Raw genomic sequence first — 5,824 nt, forward strand, 5'->3', positions numbered from 1 at the left:
CTTTGCACCTTCTTGGTGCTCCTTGTCTTCTAGCCTTCACAGCATCAACCTTCACTCACTTGCTGACATTGTCCTCTGAACTCTAGACTTTGCAAAATATGTTGATATTTAAAGGGGGGATGATTATCTGAGTTTGCACTATTTTTTTAAAATATGTTTTTATTGATTTTTTAGAGAGAGACAGGGAGAGATAGAAACATCGATGTGAGAAACATCGATAGACTGCCTCCTACACACCCCCTACTGGGGATAGAGCCTGAAACCTGGGCATGTGCCCTGACCTGGAATTGAACTGGTGACCTCTTGGTTCGTGGGATGATGCTCAATCCACTGAGCCACGCTGGCGGAACTGGATTTATACTATTGATGTTCAATATCTTCAACACCGATATCTCTTGTTTTGAAGCAATCAAATTGCTCCAAATTCCAGTTAAGAAAAAAAGAAAAATATATGAATTCAAAGTTTAAAAAGCAGAGCAGCAGAGAATGAAATTGGGGTTTCTGCTGGATTACTGACTTTGTAGAACAAATAAAGGGAAATTAGGAGGGCAAGAGAGGAAAGTATAGACTATACTAAAACCTGAATTCTCTCAAATGTGTGAACTTTGGTGCTATGTTAAATTTCAGAAACCTAACCAGTTCTGTGAGCATTTAGTGAGCTCTCTAACTGTGTGATATCATACCTGCATTAAAAACCAACACTGACAACAATGCCTCAAAGTAGATGAAAAGATAAAATTAAATTCTAAAATTCTACCAATTTGGAAGCAGAAGAATTTTACAGAATAGTTTCAAGTGAAATGACATTTGCTTTGGGAAGTAAAAACATGAAAGAAAATTGGGGACCCCTGCTCTTCTTTGGTCCAGCCATGAAATGCTGGCTTCAAACTCATTCCCTAGCTGTCCCCCTCCGTCCCTCCCCCTTCCCAACTCCCCTTCCCCTCTCCCCTCCCCAACCCTTAGTAGGAAGAGTCCACCTTGACAGTGAGATTGAATTCCTCCATTGTGTTGGGTCTAGAGAGAACGTGCCTAAGCCTTGGCCTTGGACAGACTTTATTCTCTTCCTCTTTTCTCCTTGGGGCTTCCAGCAGGCCAATAATTCATCTAATTAATGGTTCATTACTAATTATTTTTAAGTGTGATATGGGATTTGCATTATAACTTTTTGTTATTACTTTTAGAGATGCATATTAAAGTATTATAGATAACATGAATGATGTCTGGGATTTGCTTCAAAATAATCCAAGGGGTTGGAGAAGTGGGCTGTGAGCTGATAACTGTTGAAACTAGGTATTGAGTACATGGAAGTTCATTATGCTTTCTACTGTATTTGTGTGTATATATATATATATAATACACACACACACACACACACACACACACACACACACTAGAGGCCCAGTGCACGAAATTTGTGCACGGGTGTGTGTGTGTGTGTGTGTGTGTGTGTGTGTGTGTGTCCCTCAGCCCAGCCTGCACCCTCTCCAATCTGGGACCCCTTGAGGGATGTCCGACTGCCCATTTAGGCCCCGATCCAGTGGGGACATCCCTCTCACAATCCAGGACTGCTGGCTCCCAACTGCTCACCTGCCTGCCTGGTTGCCCCTAACAGCTTTTGCCTGCCAGCCTGATCACCCCCTAACCACGCCCCTGCCAGCCTGATTGACGCCTAACTGCTGCCCTGCCAGCCCAATTGCCCCTAACTGCCCTCCCTTGACAGCCTGGTCGCCCCTAACTGCCCTCCCCTGCTGGCCTGGTTGCCCCCAACTGCTCTCCCCTGTAGACCTGGTCCCCCCCCCAACTGCCCTCCCCTGTAGGCCTGGTTCCCCCCAACTGCCCTCCCCTGCAGGCCTGGTCCCTCCCAACTGCCCTCCCCTGCAGGCCTGGTCCCCCCAACTGCCCTACCCTGCTGGCCCCGTCACCCCTAACTGCCCTCCCCTGCAGGCCTGATCGCCCCCAACTGCCCTCCCTTGCAGGCCTGGTCCCTCTCAACTGCCCTCCCCTGCTGGCCTGATTGCCCACAACTGCTCTCCCTTGCTGGCCATCTTGTGGCGGCCATCTTGTAGCGGCCATCTTGTGTACACATGGGGGCGGTCATCTTTGACCATATGGGGGCGGCCATCTTGTGTGTTGGAGTGACAGTCAATTTGCATGTTACCTCTTTATTATATAGGATAATATTATATTTGAAAATTTTCATAACAAAAGAAAAATATTTTAGAAGTTTATAAAAATGCCATTTTATAAAACTCCTTTTGGTGCTTTTAATGCCATTTTAGTGTCAATAGTAAGCTAATAATTATGGAGCACTGGGTTAATTTCTTTCTATGCATTATTGTAGAGGGCCGCCTGGGAAAGCACATGGGCATTTCTTTAAACTGTTGTCAGCTGAGTCCGAGGAGACTGGTCTCGGATACATCCTCCCCAAGAAGGCGGAGAGTGTTATCAGCTTGGCCTTCATATCAGCCCAGGTGTGGGCCTAGCGGACTTTGATATGTAAATCCAGGCAAGCACCAGGAATGCTAGGGCCTACTCAAGAATGCAAATAAGCTCCTTTGATCCTAAGTTTTGGTGATACTTCCTGGTATTTGGGGGTATAAAATAAATGCGCTGCTTGGGCTCGGGGGTCCCTGCCTCTCCATCAGTGGGCTCCCAGCTTTGTTTCTATCTTTCTATCTGGTCTCTTTCTTTCTTTTATTTCTTAATCCCCAGCTCCTCCACTCAGAATTGGACCCGTTCCTTTTCCGTGCTGACGCGGAAAAGAGAGAACACCTCTACAATTATCTTAGATAATCCTCACAACAAGCCCAGGAGGTTATTATTATCCTGATATTACAGATAAATAAACTGAGATATAGAGAGGCTAAGAGAAACTGACCAGGCTCTATAGCCCATGTAATGACAAAGTGAGGGGTGAATTCAGGTCTGGCTGACCTCAGGGCCTGATACCTATTATAAAATCACTATGCATTGTTCTTCATTTGTAATATTCATTCCATAAAGTGATACAATGATGTCAAAGAAGATTCGGCCATGTATTCCTTTAGATGATGTTTACTGAGGATGTGCTGTATGCCAGGCACTGTGCCGGGCATGCAGTAATGAGCAAGATGGCAAAGCCAGTCCTCATGGAGCCAACATCATTTTCATCAGCCAGGTCTTGGTAGTGAAAGGCCACATGTTTCTTATTCACCTTCAGAAAAGTGTTTATAAAACTGGTCTTCTGGACTACTTTATCAGGGGTTTGTTCAGTGGTCAGTGGACTAGGTTTCTGCTCCAGGCCCTTTCTCTTGTTCTGCAATTTGGTAAGTAGTAAATAGCTTTTTAAAATTCTATAATGAATCATAACTTAAACACCACCCTTCTCCCCCTCTGACCAATAGACAACCATATGCCTATAGCACCAATAACTGGGAAACTATTTCCTCTTTCTTTTCTGCTGGACCTTCAGTAACTCTTTGGAGTAATACTTATGACCTTTAAGCAGTTCTGCATTCTGGTAATAATTGTCATGCATTTCAAAATAGTTTATGAACTTGAATTAAAAAAAAAAGGAACCTCATTGTCAAAACAGGCAATAAGCACAATGATCAATCCAATCAAGTTTAATTTTAATTGATTTTTGAACTATGAGCAGGAGGCAGCTGATCCATGTTTCTCTCTCATCAATGTTTCTAACTCTCTATCCCTCTCCCTTCCTCTCTGTAAAAAAAAATCAATAAAATATATGTATATCCTAGTATCCTATCTAATAAAGAGGGAATATGCTAATTGACCATCACTCTGTCACAAAGATGGCTGCACCCACAGCTGAGGCCAAGTTCCCATAAAGAGCCTTAATGAGCAATCAGCAGGGACCTGAGGCTACGCCCTCCGCCGCCCCAGTGGGCTTGACAGGGGACCTCAGGCCACGCCCCCCGCCCTGGCATCAGGCTGGGGGACCTCAGGCTGTGCCCCCCATTCTGGCGCCAGGCCAGGGGACCTGAGACCATGACCCCGCCCAGCAGGGCTTGACGGGGGACTTCAAGGTGCACTTCCTGTCCTGGTGCTGGGCTAGGGGACCTCAGGCTGCTCCCCCTGCCCCAGTGCCAGGCCAGGGGACCTCAGGCCTGGCGGGGCTTGACGGGAGACTTCAGGCTGTGCCCCCCTGCCCCAGCACCGGGCCAGGGGACCTGAGGCTACACCCCCCTGCCTGGCTGGGCTTGACAGGGGACCTCAGGCCATGCCCCCCACCCAGCGGGGCTTGACAGGGGACCTCAAGGTGCACCCCCAGTGCTGGGTCAGGGGAACTCAGGCCGTGCCCCCCACCAGGTGGGGCTTGACAGGGGACTTCAGGCCGGGCCCCCCACCCCAGGACCAGGCCGGGGGACCTCAGGCCACACACCCCACCCCAGCACCGGGTCAGGGGACCTGAGGCTGCTCCCCCCTGCCTGGCTAGGCTTGACAGGGGACCTCAGGCCATGCCCCCCACCCAGCGGGGCTTGACAGGGGACCTCAAGGTACACCACCAGTGCTGGGTCAGGGGAACTCAGGCTGCGCCACCTGCCCAGCGGGGCTTGACAGGGGACCTGAGGCTGCACCCCCCTCCTGGTGCTGGGCCAGGGGACCTGAGGCTACACCCACTGCCCGGCAGGGCTTGACAAGGGTGGGACTGGCCAGGTCTGGATCTAGCCCAATGGGTGGGTGGGGGGGCTGGCTGGGTCTGGGTCTCACGCGATTTTGAGACACATGTGGGTGGGTGGGGACTTGACTCTGGGTCCCGTGGTGCATCTGACTCTGACAGGAAGGTTTTCATATACATTTTACTAATTTTCTTTCATCTCCGACACTTCTATTATAGAGAAAGGGCAAATAGCAATAGTAAATTATTTCCTCTAATTAATCCCCTTTTAATGTGCATGAATTCCGTGCACCGGGCCACCAGTAAAACTATAATTAAATGAGTGTGATATAGTACTGAGAATTTGGCATATGATGTGACATTTGAAATCAGCCCAGAAAAGTGGGATGATTTAATACTATTAGAGCAACTAATTTATCAGATGAAAATATATTATGAAATTGAATTGTGTCCCCTAAAAAGATATGTTGAAGTCCTAATCCCTGTACCAATGAATGTGATCTTATTTGAAAATCGTGTTTTTGCAGATCTAATCAAATTAAGGTCAGGTCATCCTGGGTTAGTGTGACCTAATCTGATTAGTGTCTTTACAGAGAGAGATTTGGACACAGAGACACACAGGGAAGAATGCCATGTGACAAGAGGGATTGGAATGATGCAGCTGCTGTCAAGGAAGACAAAAATAGAATCTCATTTTAATTTGCACTTTTAAGTGAGAAGAAAAAGTTTTTCATAATTTGTTAATCTACTCATGTAAATTATATTTTAAAAAATTTTAGTCAGTTAAGAGTCTTAAAATTCCTACCCTTAATATTCCCAAGAATTCCTCATGTAATATAGATAGATAGTAATTCTTGGTTTGCCTCTCACTGGGAATTCTCTCTTCACACCTGATGCTTCTGAGGGCTCCCTCACCCATTCCCATGGTTTTGACCACCATCTTTATGGTTCCTCAGTCCACATGCTCTAGAAATCAATCTGCTTCCGCCCCACCCCACCCCCAAACAGCTTGGAACAGTGTTCTGCACACTGGGTGATAAATACTGAAATATAGGCATAAAAGGACCGTTTTTAAAGGATTAGACTATTTTAAAGATTAGTTATGAATTAGAAAATAATTCTATAGCAGTCATAAAAATAAGCAAATGGATAAAAAATATTCTAGTTAACTGCCAAAGTGCTTGAATAAATGAATACAAAAAT

Source organism: Plecotus auritus (assembly GCF_963455305.1).
Source record: "Plecotus auritus genome assembly, chromosome: 4".
Lineage (NCBI taxonomy): Eukaryota > Metazoa > Chordata > Mammalia > Chiroptera > Vespertilionidae > Plecotus > Plecotus auritus.